Genomic DNA, 24,048 nt, shown 5'->3' with positions numbered 1-24,048 from the left:
ACTTGATTTATTTCTATTATTATTGTTGTATCTAATATTGCGTACAGGTAATGTAAGTGACCCGCCTTAGCCTCGTCACTACTTCATCGAGGTTAGGCTCAGCACTTACCAGTACATGGGGTCGGTTGTACTGATACTACACTCTGCACTTCTTGTGCAGATTTTGGAGTTGGTCCCAGCGACGTGCCATAGTTTTGCTCGGATTTCAGCTACTCGGAGGAGATTTGAGGTATAACTGCATGGCGTCCGCAGTTCTAAAGTCCCCGTCTATTTCACTTTAGCTGTGTGTTTATTTTCAGACAGCTTTACTTTATTCAGACCTTTATTTGTATTTAATCTAGAAGCTCGTGCACTTGTGACACCAATTCTGGGATGGTATTTAGACACCGTTGTTTGATGGATTATTTCACTGTATTTCAAACTTTGCTTCCGCATTTGTTTCCTTGTTATTAATACATTTAAAAAATTGTTTTAAAATGGATAATATTATTCTAACGCTGGCTTGCCTAGCAAGTGAAATGTTAGGTGCCATCACGGTCCGAATGTGAGAATTTCGGGTCGTGACACAATATGATTCACGGCCTTTATATTTCAATACCAATTTTTCAACAACGTGAACTGAAGAGTAATTCATCTTATTAACTAAATTTTTCATTTTAATTATTTATAGGTAAAATCAATAATGAAAGTGTTTTTCATAAAAATGGCAACTCAAACAAACACAGAGTTCACATAAAAGTCAAGTGACAATCACAACAAATTATCATATAAAAACAACCTCGGCAAACAATGAATGAGGCATGACAAATAAGGGATATAATAAGTTACAACAATTTTCCAACTTAATACTCAAGGGCGTCTATGAATTTTAACCGATATAATTTGCACATATAAACCAAGCACGTATTTGTCACCTTGCGTACATGATTTTCAATTACACAATTTTCACATAAGACTCAATGCCTAAGGGGTAATTCCCCCACTCGAGGTTAGGCAAGATACATACCTCTTTGAAGTTATGCCGATATTCCAAAATAGCCTTCTTGCTTGAATTGACCTCCGGACCGCTAAAATCTATGCAAATTAATTGTATAACTTCATTAAAATTCATCGGATATAATTTCGGATAATAATACATCGACTTAAAAATTTATTCCAAAAGGTCAACAAAAGTTAATGCGGGGCCTGCTTCTCGGAACCTGACAAAACTTTTACGAAATTCGAACACCCATTCCGATACGAGTTCAACCATACCAATTTTATCGAATTCCAATAACAAATCGACCTCCAAATCTTAAATTTATGGTTTATGAAGTTTCTACATTTTTTCCCAAATTTCCATCTCAAAGTACTAATTAAATGATGAAATCAATGATATATTCATGTATAATAACCAAATCTGAGTTAGAATCACTTACCTCGATAAATTTCTTGAAAAACCCACGAAAAATCATCTCAAACCGAGCTCCCAAAGTTCAAAAATGAAATAATAACCTAAACCTCGGATATATAGCACATCTTCTGAACTTCCAATGTGCAGTCCGCAAAAAAATGGTGCGGCCGCACATCCCCAGCTCCTGCGGTCGCACAAAAATTGTGCAGCCGCACTCTATCTGGAAATTAGACACGAAGGGCTATAACTTTTGTTTTTGAATCATCTCCAAATTCCTTGTCGATGAAAAGATATGAGCTTCCGAAATCGGACTAGCAAATCTGAGAATTCTTGAGTGTGGCAACACACAAAATTGTGCGGTCCGCGCACTCTACTACGGACTGGAGTGCGGCCGCACCAAAATTGTGCGGTCCGCACAATTCCCCTGAGGTCCGCACTTCTGTTTTGCCTCAGCACTCCCGAAACTCATCCGGAACCTCTCGGATACAAACCATATATAAATTTCAATCATAAAACACGTTACAGACCTGCTCGCATACTCAAATTACTGAAAAGAGGTTGTCTTGACCCGATGTTGAACATAGTCAAACTCTCAAATTTCTTAACTTTACTAATCTCTCAACCAATGACCCAAAATATATACCCAAGCCCCTCGGGACTTTAACCAAATATACCAACACGTTCCAAAATACAATACGAACTTAGTGGAGGCTTCAAATCATGTCAAACAAATGTCTGAATTACGAATCGTGCCTCGAATCGAATTATGAGTTTTCGGATCTTCCAACTTCTATATTTTATGCCAAAACGTATCAAATCAATCCGAAACGACTTTAAATTTTGTACACAAGTCATAATTGACTAAATGGAGCTATTCCCATCATCGAAATTCCATTCCGGTCGTTTGCTCAAAAGTCAACTCTCCGGTTAACTCTTTCCATTTAAACTTCTAAATAAGAATTGTTCTTTTAATTAAATTTCGAATCTTCCGAAAATCCAACTCGACCACACCCGCTGGTCATAATACTTATTATGAAGTTGCTCGAAACCATAAGTCACTGAACGAGGCGTTAATTCTTAAAACGACAAGTCGGGTCGTTACATTCTCCACCTCTTAAACAAACGTTCATGCTCGAACGTGCTAAAAATTATTTTGAGGTTACCAAATTGATGATTTTACTTTTACACATACTCACGGTTGATCTCACGTTACCGCTTTTGAGATAAGCCTGACAACACCATCTTAATTGAGATTATTTCTTTTATCCATATTTGTAAACTTTAAGACCAATTTTGTTTTACACTCCAAACATTTTCAAAAGGCCTGATTTTCACAACAACGCACGGTATTAGTCTAAACTGGTTATAGTAACTCGTGCCTACACACACATCAACTTTCTTGATTGTGTTGAAGTACTTCAAAATTTTTCTGGGGTGTTGTATTTTTTCCCGCTTAGGATCATTCGCCCTCAAACACATAACATAATTTATCTCTTCTTTTGTACGTCTCAATCCCCCAAATTTTGCTAACTCCCAATTGTTTTTCAGAAATTTCTGCAGAGTCTCTCCTGTAATTGGGCATATCCACCTGCCAGAGTAACACCAAACCATCTTCTAACAACACGTCCACAACCCAACAAAACACCACAAGGTATATATCAATAACACTAATCTCAGCATTACAAGCACTGCATTATCATAATGATATCAGGATATGAAGCACATCATATGTATGCCCATAACCACATCCCTGGTCTTAAAAGTTGTTCGTAATTAATTCCAGCATCATCAATTAATCTCATATTAACCCCTACCTGATTTCGAAATTTTCACAACACTGACAACAGAATGTGAGGCATGAAGACCTCATGATTACTTACTCGGATTAATGAGTCACATTTAACGCCACCTGGAACTCACCTTATAGGCTAAAACTCAATGTTTACAGCACGAAAATGGCTGAATATGAACATAAAAATATACAAGAATTATCCAATAAGCCTAACGGGCATGACTCCCTATTAATACTATTGTACAAATTAAATTTCACAAAGGGAGAATTTAAACTCATAAATATTTCACCACAAGGACCTCGTCCTTATATAACTTTCACCGCGGCTTGTAGCCCAGTTTAAATATTTCACATCATATAAAAATGCGAGGATCTCGTCCTGAACTCCGAATCACAAGTATTTTGCACATTGTGCCAACTGAAATTTCAATTTTCTTTCTTTCTTCTTTTCAATATATTTCATAAACAGTTTTCTCAACACATAATGAACCCTTATACCGGTAGGGCATATAATTCATAAAAATTGTAATCAATTATTCCGAAACACATTAAACGCATTGTAATGAATAATAAAAATTTCTTTTGGACTTATAGCCCTCAATGGTGTACAAAAATGAAATGGCAGACATGGGCTCACATCTTCAAATCTCCCAACAGGGATAAACATATAAGTGGGTCACAAAAATTATGAAGCTCACCCATAAACGGAGCATAATAGGAGGACTCACCTCAATATTCAGAACCGAATCAAATTAAGGGAAAATATCCTTTTATAACTAATCGGGATCGTACCTGTAACGACACCATCTGGTGTATTGGCCTCAGCCAAATCATAGCGATTATATCAATGGGTCGGGCCTCCACCTCTTAGGCGCCCACTACCCGCCTGTCCTCCACCTCGAACTGACTGTGCACGTGAAGTATTAACTGGAATAAAGCTTGTAGTTGGAGTTTTCTGATGAAATCCACCCCTCTCAAGTTTGGGACAATTTCTCTTGATGTGTCTAGTATCACCACACTCATAACAACCCCTCTACGGGTTCGGCTGCTCACATTGAGTCTGTGCCGGATTACTGGAATAACCATTATATGACCCCGTGCCGGTGGTGCATTAAAAGAACTTACTGGAACACCCCGAGTATTCTGAAATTGTTTCCATGACCCCGTTGATACTGAAATGTAGAATTATTAATGACGCGGGAATACCGCAAGTCCCAGCATCATCCCATACAAATCGCAGCTCTTAATCATATACAAGTTTTGGAGAACCTTTCAATACCACATAAATACATCTCAGGCCCAAACTGATATAACACATGACCCCGCAATCTGATCGTTGATAGTGGACTCCCTCACTTGGCGTGAAGCCATAGGACACATTCCGATGATCCACAATACTAACCTTCATCGCTCATAGTACACCAGTCATAAGACACCTCAAGCCATTTATTTGGCACATTCCATCCTCGTGACAGTTAAACTCGCTTCCTCCAGTGCCTTGGTTGCGTATGTACCCTTCACTAAATAAAAATCCCATACGAACTACATAGTCTCTAATACCACCAACTATTTCAGATCTACATCCACCTCGTGACCCTACCACAATTGTGATGATTAGGAAATTAATTAAACCTTCTTCATATCATACTTATCAACCAGATGTCAGAACTTGCTACACCCCAATGTGCACAACTGATTGATCTCTCAATACTTCCGCATCCTCGATCTGGACAACACGTTGTAATAATGGTTGAGCAACCCTGGCTCCCTTATAACCTCTCTATAGTATCACGAACCGTTGGCGCATAGTTGATACCGAGTGCGCAATTTTATACACGAGTAGATGCAAAAGAACATAAGATATATGCTTCAAGCTGAATAAATGTTGCACGATAAGGAATGAAAGAAGTGAAATTTCCTAACAGTTCTATAGCCTCTCGAAGATAAGTACATACATCTCCGAACCGATCTGCAAGACTCTACTAAACTCGTTCGTGACTCGTAGAACCTATGAACCTAGAGCTCTAATACCAACTTATCACGACCAAAAATCCCACCACAGGCGACGTGATGGCACCTAGTCTCTAAGACTAGGTAAGCCAATTTCAATTACATTTTGAAGCCATTTTCTTAATAGGTAATCAAAACTAACGGAACAAAAGTGAATATACAACCTCCCAAGAGTGGTAGTACTGAGTTACGAACTCTAACTGAATATATGGGATGATCACGAGGACCGAATATACAATACTGTTTGATTAAAAATTAACAGTATAATGAAATAAAAAGACTCCAAGGGACTACGACGACCAAGCAGCTCTACCTTGAATCCTTACGGTCCCGCTTTAACTCTGCTCAAGTCCGATATCTCCAATACCTGTGTCTGCACAAAAATGTGCAGAATTATAGTATGATTACACCACAGTCGGTACCCAGTAAATATCAAGACTAACCTCAGTGGAGTAGTGACGAGGTACAACCAAGACACTCACTAGTCAACTAACCTGTGCAATATAGTAGTATACAAAAGTACTGGATAACAACTAACAATGATAACAACAAAATCAACTAGTGATATAACATCAAGGCAACAAGAACATCATAATTATTGCTCAGACGAATAAGAAACACAAGTAAAATCAATTAATCAATGTCCTTCAAATATAATTCCTTCACATATTATTATTTAAGACTAGTATCTTTCGAATATACTTCTTTTAAATAAATATATTTTGAATATACTTCTTTCAAATAAATGTATTTTTTAAGAAAAAGTCACCATGTGACACCTCATTTCACAATCATAAAAATTACGGGTCTCAGCCCACTTTCATATTTTCCACGGCACCTCATGCCCATATTTCTATCAGAACCACATGGACAACTCACAAGGACTACAACTTTCATTTTTGAATCATCTCAAAATTCCTTGTAGATCAAAAGATATGAGCTTCCGAAGTCAGACCAGCGAATTTGAGAGTTCTTGAGTGCGGCCGCACACAAAATTGTGCGGTCCGCGCACTCTACTGCGGACTAGAGTGCGGCAGCACCAAAATTGTGCGGTCCACACAATTCCCCTGAGGTTCTCACTTCCCTTTTGCCTCAGCACTCCCGAAACTCATCCAGAACCTCCCGGACACAAACCATATATGAATTTCAATCATAAAAATACTCTATGGACCTGCTAGCGCACTCAAAACACTGAAAAGAGGTCGTCTTGACCCGATATTGACCATGATCAAACTCCAAAATTTCTTAACTTTACTAATCTCTCAACCAATGACCCAAAATATACACCCAAGCCCCTCAGGACCTCAACCAAATATACCAACACGTTCCAAAATACAATGCAAACTTAGTGGAGGCTTCAAATCACGTCAAACAAATGTCTAAATTGCGAATCGTGCCTCGAATCATATTTTGAGTTTTCGGATCTTCCAACTTCTATATTTTGCGCCTAATTGTATCAAATCAATCCGGAACGACTTCAAATTCTGCACACAAGTCATAATTGACTAAAGGGAGCTATTCCCATCATCAAAATTCCATTCCGGTCATTTTCTTAGAAGTCAACTCTCCGGTTAACTCTTTCCATTTATGTCTCTAAATAAGAATTGTTCTTTTAATTAAATTCCAAATCTTCCGAAAATCTAACTCGAGAACACCCGCGGGTCATAATACTTACTACAAAGTTTCTCGAGACCATAAGTCACTGAACGAGGCGTTAATTCTTAAAACGATAGGTCGGGTCATTACACATCTGCACGCAAGGTGCAGAAGTGTAGTATGAGTACAACCGACCCCATGTACTCAGTAAGTAACAAACCTAACCTTAGGTTGAAAGTAGTGACGAGCTAGAACAAAGGTCGGGTCCAGTACCAATATCCCATAACAATTCATAACGGCATAGTACAAGTAATAAAAGAAGTATCCCAGAAATAAAGTGCTCAGTTCGTTCACAGTTCCAGAAAGTAGGCATGCTTTTCAAGTATCTTAGTAAAAACCCAAATCTTTTACCAAAATTGCCAAAAATATTAGTAAGTTTGAAAACTGTGATTTTCCCAAAAATCCTTTCAATAATAAATAAGATGTTTCATTTTCCTTTCAGATAGCAAGTGTAAAATGCCTCTCTATGCCCATATGTCAAGATGTATGAGAAGCCATAAATGACGTGATACTATACAGCAAGAGGAAAAAATACATATCTATGCATGTATCTCAAGTGTGCATGCCACATGCGATGCAAATCAGTGATAAAGACCATATGCATACTCTCAGAGTATCAATTCACTCAGTCCTCTCATTCACTCAGTCCTTCCAGTCACTCAGTCCTCCCAATCACTCAGTCTTCACAGTCACTCAGTCCTCCCAATCACTCGGCACTCGCACTCAGTAGGTACCTGCACTCACTTAGGGGGTGTACAGACTCCGGAGGGGCTCCTTCAGCCCTAGCACTATATCAAGCCAATCATGGCATAAATGCAATGAAACATGTTATGGCGTGCAATCCGATTCCATAAATATCCTCACAATCAGGCCCTCGGCCTCACTCAGTCATCAACCTCTATAGTCTCTCGGGCTCTCAATGTCAGGAAATATCAGCCTAAAATAATGATGTGATGTATCAATATGTAGCAACAGAGACTGGGGTATAATATGAAATGAATGAACATGACTGGGTATGAAATTGTAATGTAAGCAAATAACTCAACAACAGTAATGACCTCAATGGATCCCAACAGAGTAAGCACGTAGCCTCGACATGGTTCTTAACATGAATCACAGCTCAATAGCTCTAGTACGTAGATTTCATGGTTACAGATATGATTTGGTAGCTACACAGTACCATAGAAATAACAGAATTATAACTTACACGGTACACGCCCACACGCCCATCACATAGTATATGCGTCAACTCAACACCAATCATATAACATGTAATTCGTGGTTTCATACCCTCAGAACAAAGTTTAGAAGTGTTAATTACCTCGAACGAGCCAATACCAATACCGAGCAAGCCAAGCGATGCTCCAAAAATGCCATCCCGCACGTTCTGACCTCCAAACGGCTCGAAACTAACCAAAAACAACTCAAATACATCAAACAATGCATAAGGAACCAATCCTAGTCGAAAAAGATCAAATCTTAAATCAAAAGCCTAAAATCAGATAAAAGCCAAACCTGGGCCCGCACCTCACAACCCAACAAAACTCACAAAATTCGATAACCCATTCAATTACGAGTCCAACCATACTAGTTTCACTCAAATTTGACTCCAAATCAGTGTTCAAATCTCGAAAATTCACATTATGATACTTTACGCCAAAACCCCCAATTTCCTCTTTGAAATTCATCACCCAAAAGCTAGAATCGATGTAACAACCCAATCGGTCATTTTGAGAATTTAAGTCCCATTCGGTATCATACGGTCTTGAGCAGCTTCATATTATGTGTATTGACTTGCGTGCGTGGTCGAGTTCAATCACCGGATGATTCGGAGTCAAATCGGAAGAAGGATTCTAGTTTTGGAAGCTTAAGCGGTAAGAGTTGACCGGAATTTGACTATTGTAGAAACGACTCTGGAATGGGTTTTTGATGATTTCAACAGCTTCGTATGGTGATTTTGGACTTAGGCGTGCTTCCGGATTTGGATTTGGAGGTCCGTAAGGTGATTTGAAGCATTTCGGCGAAAGTTGGAAAAGTTAAAGTTTGGAAGGTGCAGAGGTATGATCAATATTTGAATTTGGTGATATCGGGGTCGGAATGCTATTCCGAGAGTTGGAACTCCGTTATGTCATTTGGGACTTGCCTGCAAAATTTGACATTATTCCGTGTTGATTTGATAGGTTTCAGCACGAGTTTTTGAAGTTGGAAGATTTGAAAGTTAATAAGTTCAATTCATGACGCGATTTGCAGTTTCAGCATTGTTTGATGTGATTTGAGACCCCTAGTGAGTCCGTGTTAGGTTATAGAACTAGTTTGTGTGTTTGTACGGGGTCCCGGGGGCCTCAAGTTGTTTTGGATGGGCTACGGGCCAATTTCTTCTATTTTTGGACTGCTGGTTTCTACCATCTGGTTTCCTTAATTGCGCCCGCATCACTTATTTCGCGTTCCAGTAGTGCAATTTGTGGAGAATGGATTATTTTTCTTCACGTTCGCGTGATTCCATTCTCGATCGCAAAGGTCTACTTTTCCCTTCTTTGCGTTCGTACCCGTCTCTTTGCGTTCGCGTGCTCAGTTTATGGGCCATCAATGTCCTTATTCGCGATTGCATATGTTTGTTCGCGATCGCGTAGCTCTAATTTTGGGCAGTAATTATTTCTTCTCCGCGTTCACGAGCTTGTCTTCACGTTCACGAAGCACTTCTTGGCAGCCTCATTTTTCTTCTTCACGATCACATTATTTCTTCCGCGATCGCAATGTACAAATACATGGGCAGAATATAAAGCTATATATTCCGAGGGTTAGCTATTTTTAACAATTTTGTAGTTCTCGGGCTCGGTTTTGAGTGATTCTTTGTGGGTTTTCCAAGCAAATCGATGGTAAGTTTTCTTCACCTAGAATTTATTATATTTCATGATTTTGTCTTTATTTTTATCATTTAATTTGTGTTTTGAGTTGAGAAAAATGGAGGTTTTTGAAAAAAAGTGTCAAAATGAAAAATCATTATTTGAGGGACGAATTGGTATCGTAATTTGATAATTTATTATGGTTGAACTCGTATCGGAATGGGTGTTCGGGTTTTGTGAGATTTGTCGGTTTCGAGGTGCGGGCCCGAGGGTCGACTTTTGGATCGATTTTTAGATTTTGATTAAGATCGAGGCTTTATGATCCGGAATAGTTTCTTATGAGTTTTATTTGTGCTTTGGATTTATTTTGGTTAGATTTGAGCCGTCCGGAGGCCATTTCACCCGAGAAGTTCATTTTTGTGTGTCGGTCTATCTTCTTTGAGGTAAGTATCTTGCCTAACTTCACGTAGGAGAACTACCCCTTAGGATTTGAGTCTTCTATGCTAATTGTAGTCCGTGTACGCGAGGTGACGAGTATGTGCTCAGACTTATTTGTGGAAAAATTGGCCTTTTAGGGTTCTTAGGTCCTTGTATTCACTGAATATGTAGTTGTTCTCGTTATGATCACGTTTCTTAATTACTAGTCCAACTCTACCTGCTTTAATTAACTGAAATTGTTATCTCTTCTATTTTCATGTTTTCCTTTCCTAACTGCTTATCTTTATTTGAAGTATAATTATCTCTTCTATAATTGTTTAGCCTTAATTGATGTTATGGTTATCTTTCCGCTGCTTCTTCCTAGCTGAATTTGTTGTATTTCTTTCCTAATTGCCCAACCTTAAAAGAAATTAGATATTCTATATTTTAGTTAACTTGTGCTAATTTGGAATTATTCGACTTGTGTTAGCTCCCTCATTGTCGAACTGTATATTGTGGATCGTTGTTACATAGTATTTCCTTTCTTGTTGAGTTGTTCTATGACTAGCATTCCTGATTGTGGCTACTCCTTGTGAATTAGTTCCTCCATTTCTTTGATTCTGGAATCTCTGAGTTGACTTATTTGTCGTACCCTTGTATTATTGTCATTTTTGTTATTGTACTAGTTGTTGTGATGCACGAGGTTTCTGCCGTACGGTTGTTGTTATTATAATGCACGAGGTTTCTGCCGTGCGAGTGTTATTGGGTTGCATGAGGTTTCTGCCGTGCTATTGTTAATATTGATATTTGCACATGCGGCGAGACAAAGTTGTCTATATATATGTGGGTTGCTCATGTGACCAGACAAGGTAGGAACATTATTATGCACGTGTGGCGAGACAAGGCGGGCATTCATTTTACTATTGCATTTATGGCGAGACAAGGTGAGTTGTGTCAGGGATTGATTTGTGATGACTTGTGATAGCCTAGGGGGCATTCTTGTTGTTGATATTTGTGTAGTGGTGCACTTACCTGTGTGAGTTCTATCTTGTGGAAAATTGTGGAAAAACGTTCTATGTGCTGTCCATTTCTTTTTCTATACTTACTAGCTGGCATAAACTATGTTAGAACACTTGCACAAGCATACACGTAGTTAAGAACTCTTATCGGTTAAAAGGGATTCTTGATATTGTTGAGTATAGATGCACACCCTTGTTTAATTGGCTTCTATGTGAGAATGGCTTTATTTGGCACGTGAGTCGTCAGTGTGGTTATAAGTTGTAATGAGAGCACATGATGCTAAGTATTAGGGTTCAGGAATTGGGACCCGTGAGTTGTCAATATTCTGAGGTTCGGTACCTCGTGGAGGTTTTTTGCTAAAACCCTGTGAAAGCGGTCGTTTTGTTGAGTTGTTATTTTCCTTTCAATTATTTATGGTCGCCGGATTTAGACCATGTTTTCGTACATCTACTGTGTCATTATCATGGTATTCCGCTGATAGTTGTTTTCCTTTCTTACTGAAATTACCGTATTATTTGCCTTTTTCGATTATCCCTTATGTAGATATCATACTCTTTTATTCCTATACTTATACTTGTTCAAGTTATTTAGTTCAGTAGGTGTCTTGACTGTACCTCATCAATACTCCACTGAGGTTAGTCTTGATACTTGCTGGGTACTGTCGTGGTGTACTCATACTGTACATCTGCACATTTTTGTGCAGATCTAGGTATTTTCGAAGTTAGTTGATCATTAGCTAGTTATGCGGATTGCTGCTGTGGAGACTCAAGGTAAACTTGCTGTTGCGTTCCTAGGTTCAGAGTCACATTCTGATTTGTATTCACACTGTTTACTTTATTTCAAACAGTCGTATTTAAAAATTTTTAGCAAACTCTGTAGAGCTTATGACTTGTATTACCGATTTTGGGAATTGTAAATTTTATAGAGGTTTCTATTTTATAAATTGTTAGATGTTATTTAATTATTGTTGTTATTCTGCTAATGTTAGGCTTACCTAGTCCATAAGACTAGGTGTCATCACGACACCCAACGGAGGGAAAATTGGGTCGTGACAATTGAAGATAAATTCATGAAATATAACCAAAATCGAGTAGAGAGCACTTACCCCAATTCATATGGTGAAATTTGCTTCAAGAATTTCCTCAATCCGAGCTCCATAGCTCCATAGCTCCAAAAATGTAAAAATGGCCAAAACCCTCAAAATAGAGTTCTTATAATCTTCCCAGGCGTCCCTCTTTCTGAAACGCGGAAAACCCACTGCATTCGCGATGATCAAAATATCAGTCACCCCAAAATACTCTATGCATTCGCAGAACAAGCCGTGAGAACGCTATACACACTAGGGACAGAACTACGCGAACGCAGTTCCAACTACGCGAACGCGATGAAGAAAGGCCTCCAGTGAATGCGATCCCTCATATACGAACACAAAGAAGACTTGCCCCAACTCTACGCGATTGCGGACCAATATTCGCGAACGCGATGAAGAAATGCCACTGCCATCAAAATACACTACCTGTTCGCGATACTTGCCCCCACAAAACCAGTAGAAAACAGTAGTGCCAAAATGAAGGAGAATAGCACGAAATCAATTTAAAACATGCCCGAGCCCCTCGGGAACCCGTCCAAACATACCAACAAGTCCCATAGCATAACACGGACCTACCCGAAGCCTCAAAACACATATAACAACATCGAAATGACGAATCACACCTCAATTTGAAATCAATGAACTTGAAACTTCAAACTTCCACAACCGATGCCGAAACCTATCAAATCACGTCTGATTGACCTCAAATTTTGCACACATGTCCCAAATGACATAACGAAGCTGTTACAACTCCCAAAATCACAATCCGATCTCGATATCCACAACGTTAACTCTCAGTCAAAATTTTGAACTTTCCAAACCTTCAAATTTTCAATTTTTGCCAATTTGTGCCGAAACATACTAGAAACATCCAAATGCAAATCCGGGCATACGCCCTGGTCCAAAATCACCATACGGACCTACCAGAACCTTCAAAACTCCGTTCCGAGTTCAAGTTCACAAAAAGTCAAACTTGGTCAACTCTCCCAATTTAAAGCTTCAACATTGAAATCCATTCTTACAATTCGATTCCGAATAACCTAAAAATAAAAACCGACGATTCACATAAGTCATAACACATCATACGGAGCAACTCATGCCTGCAAACTACCAAGAGAAGTGAATATGCTAAAAATGACTGGTCGGTCGTTACATCCTCACCCACTTAAACTTACGTTCGTCCTCGAACCTGCCAAGAGTTGTTCCAAAACCATCAACCCGCCATATAACCTAGTCATCACTCACCTAGTCATCTAAAACCGTCCATGTTGCCTATGAATTCATAACCCTCCCTTCAAAGCTAAACCGTGACCTTGCACATGCACATTTCAATCTCCTACGCCATACTACACCGATCATAACATCACAAGAAAAACATGAGAATCTCATAATCAACTCTGAGTCACAAGCAAACTACATACACAATTAGCCAGGAACCTTCTATTTGATCTCATCCAGGAAAAAATCACAATATACAACATGTTCCACACACCGGTAGGAAATATACACCTCGAACCGTGATAGTAACCATCGAGAACTCTTCGAAACCCATTTGCACATAATCAAGCCATCAAAACTAAATCTCTCTAACTCAACCAAGCCACGCAAGTCGACAAAACCCAAGAGCATTGCCACGAAGAACCTGTAGAAACCCACCACATCATAAGCACCCAAAGAACCGATTATATCCATTACTTTGCTGATCCAACCTACTATCAAGCTATCCTAATTCCCCGAGTTCCTTCCAAATTGCCTTCAAATTCATACTTCTCCTTGCTGGAATACCACGATCCTTAACCAAACCTCACCCCACAAACTCTAGCATAAAAACACCCCGCCCTAAGGCCCATAAGCCGCTGAAGTTTCTCTCCAGCACCCCAAATGTACCACAACCAAGATACGCAATCTGAAGAGAACTTCTGCGAATCTGAAGTCATTTCCTTCACCCTCCTGAATGCTGAAATGTAGAATCCATAATGATATAGAAATGCCATAAGACTCGACACCATCCAATGTAAATCTCAGTTTCTAGCCATATACAAATCCTGAAAATTCATAATTGCTACATATAAATCTTGAATCCATTAGAACCATTCTCGAGAGTCATCAATTCTACTCCAATCTCAATTCAACCGACTAAACGGACCGAACGACATGTGCCCCATTAGCACACCAACACCCTAAGAAGTAACCCACACTCCTAAGCAACCGAGAAAATTCCTACTCCATGCACACTACATCCTTCACGAATAACCACGCTATTATTTTATGATTCCCATATACCCATAGAGTGTAATATAACTTGTATCCATAAATTCCTTTACTCGAGTCTTCCTCGATCTCAACCTCTACAAGTCATAACTGATTCACAAGTATGCCTCAGACTGAAACCGATACAACACATAACCATGCAATCAATTCATCGATAGCAAACTCTCCCCCACTTGGTTCAAAGCTATAGATCAAAACACATAATAACTCAAAATGCTCACACTCTATTATTGCCCCAATACCGTAGTGAAATTCAACCCACATAGTACCTCAAATAATCTGCAAATCTCGCATTCACCCTAGTAACAGCCAAGCTAACTCCCACAAGCGACCCAAACTCAAATTGCAACACATATAATTCACTCGCAAAAGGGAACTCTCTACAAAATAACATAGGGATCACACAACTGCAGGACACCCCGCAGGAGGTAACCCACCCGCTTAGCCTCAATATGACATCTCTTCATACCCTTTCACAACCACAATTACAATGCAATCGCTTAATCTTCCTGAGTCTGATCTCAACAATAAGACACGAGAACCTTTTTCGTTTCGGCATTAAGCAACAGGAAAGATCCTTTAATACACTTATAACTCGGAACCATACGTCGCAGTCAAGACAGAAACCAAACACCCAATAGTTCTTTCTACATCTCAAGTAAACTCTTCTCGTCACATTCAAACAATCTGAACATATCTTGCAGTCACATCATACTCACCACATAGCCACCCAATCACAAATTCCACTAATAGGGACACCACCGGACATATAAGTCCCAAAAGCATGCGCTCACACAATCAAAAACTCGGTACTCAAGCTATAGTCAAAACCCGGCCTCAAGTCCTCTGAAACTGCCCCATCATCAGCACGCCAAAATCACATCTCGCACCTCAACCATGGAATCACAAGCGGTCGATGCACAGCTGATATCGAGTGCTCATGTGCGCATGCGAATGCGTGGAAGGAATTCAAAGAGTTATGTATCAAGCTGAATCAATTTCGCATGATAAGGAAAGAAAGATGAGAAGTATATATCCTAAATACACTGTAGCCTCTCGAAGATAGGTATGGACGTCATCATACAGATTCGCAAGACTCTACTGGACACTTGCTCATGACTTGTAGAAGCTATGAACCTAGGGATCTGATATCAACTTGTCATGACCCAAAATTCAACTAGTTGTGATGGCACCTAACCCAACCCGCTAGGTAAGCCAATTAACAACTATCCAACTCCAATGAAATTTAATAGGACAATTAAGTAAAAGAAAATAACTAAATACTACACATTTCCTAAGGACTTGTAGTGCAAATCATTGAATAGAGTTTACAAAGCTCAAATGAAGTAAATACATCATCTGTTTGAAGAGTACATAAATAGAGTTTTATAGATCTAAGGCTACCATGAACAAGAGGAAGCTACAACCGGAACGCAGGTATATCTTCAAATCCAGCTTCGTCGGTCTCATCAACATCAGCAGCCAACATCTGCACGCAAGGTGCAGAAGTGTAGTATGAGTACAACCGACCCCATATACTCAATAAGTAACAAACCTAACCTTAGGTTGAAAGTAGTGACGAGCTAGAACAAAGTTCGGGTCCAATACCAATATCCCACAACAATTCATAACGGCATAGTACAAGTAATAAAAGAAGTATCTCAAAAATAAAATGCTCAGCTCGTTCACAGTTCCAGAAAGTTGGCATGCTTTTCAAGTATCTCAGTAAAAACCCAAATCTTTTACCGAAATTGCTAAAAATATGAGTAATTTTTCCCAAAAATCCTTTCAACAATAAATAAGATGTTTCATTTTCCTTTCAGATTGCAAGTGTAAAATGTCTCTCTATTCCCATATGTCAAGATGTATGAGAAGTCATAAATGATGTGATACTATACAACATGAGGAAAAAATACATCTCTATGCCTGTATGTCAAGTGTGCATGCCAAATGCAATGCAAATCAGTGATAAAGACCATATACATACTCTCAGAGTATCAATTCACTCAGTCCTCTCGTTCACTCAGTCCTCCCAACCACTCAGTCCTCCCAATCACTCAATCCTCAGAGTCACTCGGTCCTCTCAATCACTCAGCACTCGGCACTTGCACTCAGTAGGTACCTGCGCTCACTAGGGGGGTGTACAGACTCCGAAGGGGCTCCTTCAGCCCAAGCGCTATATCAATCCAATCATGGCATAAATCAATGAAACATGCTGTGGCGTGCAGCCCGATCCCATAAATATCCTTACAATTAGGCCCTCGGCCTCACTTAATCATCAACCTCTTCAGTCTCTCGGGCTCTCAATGTCATGAAATATCAGCCCAAAATAATGAGGTGATGTATCAATATGTAGCAACAAAGACTGAGGTATGATATGAAATGAATAAACATGACTGAGTATGAAATTGCAATGTAAGCAAATAACTCAACAGCAATAACGACCTCAATGGGTCCCAACTGAGTAAGCATGTAGCCTAGACATGATTTTTAACATGAATCACAGCTCAATAGCTCTAGTACGTAGACTCCTAATCGGTGTTCAAAACTCAAAAATTCACATTATGAAACTTTAGGCCAAAACCCCCAATTTCCTCTTTGAAATTCATCAAACAAAAGCTAGAATCGAAGATAAATTCATAAAATATAACCAAAACCCAGTAGATAACAACATCGAAATGACGAATCACACCTCAATTCGAAATAAATGAACATGAAACTTCAAACTTCTACAACCGATGCCGAAACCTATCAAATCACATCCGCTTGACCTTAAATTTTGCACACAAGTCCCAAATGACATAACGAAGTTGTTCCAACTCCCGGAATCACAATCCGATGATGATATCCACAAAGTCAACTCTCGGTCAAACTTTTAAACTTTCCAAACCTTCAAATTTCTAATTTTCGCCTATTTGTGCCGAAACCTTCTAGAAACATCCAAATGCAAATCCGGGCTTACGCCTATGCCCAGGTCTGAAATCACCATAAAGACATACCGGAACCATCAAAACTCCGTTCCGGATTCAAATTCACAAAAAGTCAAACTTGGTCAACTCTCCCAATTTTATGCTTCAACAATGAAATTCATTCTTCTAATTTGATTCCGAATAACCTGAAAATCAAAACCGACGATTCACATAAGACATAATACATCATACGGAGCTACTCATGCCCGCAAATTACCAAGCGAAGTACAAATGCTCAAAACGACCGGTCGGGTCGTTACGCCTATCCTCGCATATTTTCTAACAAATTTTGTAGGAAGAAGAAATTATGAAAAAGAAGGAAAGAGGCTAAAAGACAAGAGAATGAAGCAAAGTCACAGTTGCACACATCATCTTCATATTCACAAATGTAGAATATACATATGGGCTTATGAAAAGAGATAATTAGAGATGAAAAGGAGCATAATTGTATTTGTGGAATCTATATACGCAAGGTCACATTCGCATACATGGAACCTACATTTGCATGTCTAACCTATGAAGTCAAGAATGGAAGCAAACGAGTCATAGATGCATGTGTGGAATCTATATTTGCAAAGGTCACATTCGCATACATAGAACCTACATTTGCAAGACTAACTAATGAAGTCAAGAATGGAAGCAAAAGAGTCATAGATGCATGTATGGAATCTATATTTGCAAAGGTCACATTCGCATACATGGAACTTACATTTGCAAGACTAACTCATGAAGTCAAGAGTGAAACACAAGTGCCATAGTTTCCTATATGGAATCTACGTACACAAAGGTCACTTCGCATACATGGATTTCACATTCGCAAAAGTTGAACATGACAAAAGCTACTAAGTTTTTCCTATAAATAACATGCTCTCTTTGTATAAGGAGATCCAATCTTTTGTAAGACAAGAACTAGTCTTGGTCTTCTTTCTTTGTAGTAAAACTATTTCCTTAGTATTTTAAATATTTCTAGTCTTCTAAATATCTTTTTTATCTTTTCTTACTCCATAATGGAGTAATCTCTTTTCGTTGGGATAGTTGATAAAACTTGTATATTTTATAATACTGTATCATCTTTTATATTCTTGGCTTGAAACTTTTTATATACATTTCATACTGTGCCGAAATGATGGTTTTTAATTACTCTATTATCAGGTCTATATTTTATCTCTAAGTTATTCATATATCATTTTTGTAATTCTTGCGGAGCAAAAATAATATATAATAACTGATGAATAAAATAGTAGAGCGAAAGTAATTTTTTAGTAAACTATTATTTCAAGTCAATAATCTTGCTTGCCTCAGTTTTAATTCTCACGGAAGAATTATTGTAGGCAAGATTATTGATCCTTAGTAAAATATTCTCACGAAGTTTTTACTTTCTTTTAGCACAATTTAAGCAAGAAAAATATTTCGGTTTAAACGTCGCTAGTCTTAAGTTGGTTAATTAACATAATTTTTACGAAGTGTTATTAATTGATTATTTCTTAGTGAGAAAAATATAATTGTATTACAAATAAGCAATTATTCCTTAAAGAAATAAATGTAGAAATTGAGATTTTAAAGAAATATGCAATTATTCTTTCAAAAGTTATTTGTTTTGTTTAAGTAATTAACAAGTTTTAAATCTCACTCACTTTTCATCAATTGGATTCTTTCAAATAGTAGTTAAAATATTACAAGTCTGTAGCATAGATTATCCAGTCTCTGTGGGACAATATCTTAAACTATACTAGAATTTGACAGAGTATGAGCAGAAAATTCCAATACACATTGGCCTCGTCATCTAGGCATGGAGGAACCCTAGGTTTTCAGGAATTTAGGGTAAAATCAGAAAAGGGAGAAATGGGGGGGGGGAGAGAGAGAGAGAGAGAGAGAGAGAGAGAGAGAGAGAAGAATGAGAGTGAAAAAGAGAAGAAAGAATAAAGTGTGTACGCCTAATGTAATAGGAAAGACATGCCCACTGATTCACTAGGAATATTTGTGGTAATTTTCTTATTAAATTCATTTTTTTCGGTGAAACATTTTTTAAGCTCGCGGGATTTTTGGACCAAAAATAAAAATTCAAAATTTTGAGCTACCCACTGCATCTGTGGGAACATTAAAATAATTTTTTATCTTTAGATTCCCACCGTTTCATTGGGAAGAGTTTAATAATTTTTTATAGTAATTTTTCTAATGATATTTCCCACTGATTCGGTGGGAAAAAAATTAAGCGCTTTTTTGTGCCAAATAATTCCCACCTATAGTCTGTGGGAACGTTTTAAAAAAAAGGTAAAAGAGATCTCTTCCATTTCCCACTGAGTTTTTTTAAATTTCAGTGGGAACTATCCTTCCATTTACCAAGGAAATTTGCATTTTTCTAGTAGTGCACAATATTTAGTACACTGCCCGTTATAAAGAATTTATCATTTATACTCACTGTTACACATTCTTCAATGACTCTTATAATTGACATTAAATGTAATAACCCGACATGTCGTTTCGAGCAATTGCACTTCGCTCGGTTGTTTGAGGGCATGAGTAGCTCTGTATGATGTATTATGACTTATGTGAATCGTCGCTTTTGATTTTCAAGTTATTCAGAATCGAGTTGGAAGAATGAATTTTATTCTTGAAGCTTTAAGTTGGAAGAGTTTACCAAGTTTGACTTTTGTGAATTTAACCCCGAAATAGAGTTTTGATGGTTCCGTAAGGTTCAGATGGAGATTTTGTACTTGGGCGTCTACCCGGATTTACATTTGGATAATTCTAGAAGGATTCAGTACTAATTAGCGAAAGTAGAAAATTTGAAGGTTTGGAAAGTTTATAAGTTTGATCGGGAGTCGACTTTGATGATATCAGATTTGGATTGTGGTTCCTGGAATTGGAATAGCGTCGTTATGTCATTTGGGACTTGTGTGCAAAATTTGAGTCCGTTCCGAGTTGATTTGATATGTTTCGGCGCAAGTTTTGGAAGTTGAAAGTTCAAAGTTCGTTCAAGTCGATCTGAGGTGCGACTTGTCGTTTCGATGTTGTTATGTGTGACTTGAGGCCTCGAGTATGTAACGACCCAGCTGGTCGTTTTGAGTGTATTAGCCCCGATCTCCAATTTACTATTTTCCCCGTATCTGTTTCTGCATAAGTGACTTGCCGGGAGGTCTTGTTTTTGGTTTCAGAGTGTTTTGGGACACTTAGTCCCTAAAATCGAAGCTTAAGTCTCAGGATTTTGACCGTAGTCAGAAGTGTGTGAAGACTACTACGGAATGGGGTTCCGTCTGTTTCGTTACCTCCGTTGGGTGATTTTGGTCTTAGGAGCGTATCCGGACAGTGAATTTGAGGTGTGTAGCTAATTTAGGTTTGAAATGGCGAATGTTGAATTTTTGGGACGTTTGATCGGGGGGTTGACTTTTTGATATCGGGGTCGGATTCTAATTCTGTAAGTTATAGAAGGTCCGTAATGTTGAATATGACTTGTGTGCAAAATTTGAGGTCAATCGGACATGGTTTGGTATGTTTCAGCGTTGTTTGTGGAAGTTGAAAGTTTAGAAGTTCTTTAGGCTTGAATCCCAGTGTAATTCGTGTTTTGATGTTGTTTTGAGTGATTCGAAGGTTCAACTAAGTTCGTATGGGGTTATATGACTTGTTGGTATGTTTGGTTGAGGTCCCGGGAGCCTCGGGGGTGTTTCGGATGCCCATCAGAAGGAAATTTGGACTTAGGCATTGCTGGTTTCTTATGGTGTTCTGGTGTTTCGCACCTGCGGTGGGAGCCCGCAGGTGCGGCCCCGTAGAAGCAAAGAGGAGGACGTAGATGCAGGCAAGGCTAGGTTGGACTGGAAGCACAAGTGCGCGGTTAGGAGCGCATCTGCGAAATCGCAGATGCAAAAAAAGGCCTGAGCGAGAAGGATCACAGAAGCGGGTAGGGACTGAAGGTACGAATACGTGACCGCAGATGCGAAATCTGGGAGCTTAAGTGGGATCCGCTCCTGCAATGGAATTTCCGCAGGTGCGGCATCGCAGATGCGACAGGAGGTCTGCAGGTGCGGTTTTGCTAGGCATAACCTATAAATAGAAGACTTTGAGATTTTTTTACCATTTTCACATTTTGGAACTCGGATGTTGGAGGATTTTGAAGTGTTTGCTGAGGTAAGTTCCTTGGGAATTGGAGAGTGAATTTTGGGGTTTTGGAGGGGCAAATGATGTCGGATTTTGATAAATTTTGTATGGTTGGACTCGTGAGTGAATGGGCTTTCGGGTTTTGTGACTTTTGTCGGATTTTGAGATGTGGGCGCGGGGGCCGGTTTGAGCCTATTTCAGATTTTGGCTTATAGTTTCGTGTTTTGCTTGTGGAATTGATTCTTGTAGCCTATATTAATTATATCGTACTGCTTGTGGCTAGATTCAGGGAGTTTGCATATTGATTCAAGGGGCAAGGGCATTGCGGAGTAGGATTTTGCGCGGTTTTGAGGTAAGTAACAGTTTTAAATCTGATCCTGAGAGTATGAAACCCCGAACATTTGGTATAATATGACAATTTTGGAGGTGACGCACATGTTAGGTGACGGGCACGTGGGCGTGCACCATGGGGGATTATGACTTGGTCCATCCCTTGAGACTATAAAATCGAAATAAGTTAAAAAACTAGATGTTGCAAACTTTAAAAATTTAGTCATTGTCAAAAGAATATCTGTTGCCAAACTCAATGCTTAAATAATATTTTTTAAAAATGACACTTAAAGCCCGCGAACCCGTCTCGTCCCGTCCCGTCCCAACCCATTTGTTAGAGGAACGGGATGGGGCCTACCGTCCGTTCCGTCCCGTCCCGTCCCGTCCCGTCCCGTCCCGTTTATTAGCGGGATGAGTTGGGCCTACCATTTCGTCACGTTTGTCCCGTCCCGTCCCGGCTAAATGTCGTCTAGTCCCGTCCCATCCTGTCCTGTCCCGTCCCGTCCTGTTGGACAGCCATAAGCTATGTGATGGTACAGCTGGGACTCGGAGAGGTCGCGTACTTGTGAAAGTAATTGTTAATTGTTGTCTTGTACTCAGTCATGGCTTTACTTGCGTATCATATCTCAGTCGCTTCTTGATTCTTGTTGATACACTATGTTATTTCTGTTTGGGTTGATCTTTATGATTTTTGAGAGCCCGAGAGACTAGAGAGGTTGGTGACTGAGCTAGGTCCTGAGTACCGAGCTGTGAGCTATATGTATGTATGGATCGGGTTTCACGCCACAACGAGCCTTAGGGTTGTATGTATGGACCAGGTTGCACGCCGCAACGATCCTTAGGGCTGTATGTATGGATCGGGTTACACGCTGCAACGAGCCTCAGGGATATATGAGTGTGTGTGTGTGTGTATATATATATATATATAAGGATCGGGTGGCATGCCGCAACGAGCCTTATGGCTATTTATATATGATCAGGATGCACGCCGCATCGATATAGCGCTTAGTCTGTAGGAGCCCCTCCGGAGTCTGCACACCCCCCAGTGAGCGCAGGTACCTATTGAGTGTGAGTACTGAGGGCTGAGAGACGAGTGATTGAGCTGTTGTGAGAAGTTGAGTGGCTGTACTTGCTTTTTCATTTGTTGATGCACTTAGTTGCTATATGTCATTGTAGTGAAATTTCTGAAATATTCTATATCCGAATTTACATGCACTTTAACTGTATAAAACTTATTTGATTTGAACTGCCGGATTTGAAAGCATGTCTACTCCTTGCTGGAATTATTGAAAACGAATTGTATTTGTATAGCTCGTCACTACCTTCTCAGTTCCTTATTTATTTCTATTACTTGCTGAGTTGGTTGAACTCATGCTACACCCTACACTTCATGTGCAGATCCAGGCGTGTTTGATCACGGAGGTCGTTGAGTTCATGCGCGATTGAGTATCGGAGACTACGAGGTAGCTGCCGGCGTCCTTAGACCTTGTCTCTCCTTCCATGTTTTCTTTCTTTTCTGTATTGATACTTAGACATTGTTTGTATTAGACTGGACATCTAGATGCTCATGACTTAGTGACACCCCGATGTCGGGCTATTTTTCCGCACTTATGTTTTGGGTTTTACCTCGTTTTTATGAAAGACTCCGATTATTTTAAATATATTAATTCATTTATGCTAAATGTTGAAAGTGTTTTGGAGATGTCGGCTAGACTAGTATCACGATATGTGCCATCATGACGGGGTAGGTTTTGGGTTGTGACAAGTTGGTATCAGAGCCTAGGTTACATAGGTCTCACGAGTCATGAGCAAAGTTAGTAGAGTCTTGCGGATCAGTACAGAGACGTCTGTACTTATCTTCGAGAGGCTTCCGAACCCTTAGGAAAAACTTCACATTCTTGAATACTTGTCGTGCGAATCTGTTGATTCAGGTGACTTAAACATCTATTGTTTAATTCTCTCACAGATAGTCAGGACTCGTACTACGAGACAGGACAGACAGCCACCAGTACCTCCAGCCTGGGCCGCGAGAGACCGAGGTTGCGGTAGAGGTCGTGGTAGGGGCCGAGGTGTAGCCCGCACAGCAGCTAGTGCAGTACCTGCAGACCCAGAAGTTGCCCCAGTTCAGGAGTACGCTCCAGTTGTGGACAAGCTTGTGGGACCAG

This window comes from Nicotiana tabacum, chromosome 23 (genome assembly GCF_000715075.1).
Source record: "Nicotiana tabacum cultivar K326 chromosome 23, ASM71507v2, whole genome shotgun sequence".
NCBI classification, from domain to species: Eukaryota; Viridiplantae; Streptophyta; class Magnoliopsida; order Solanales; family Solanaceae; genus Nicotiana; species Nicotiana tabacum.
This window is presented reverse-complemented; position numbering follows the sequence as displayed.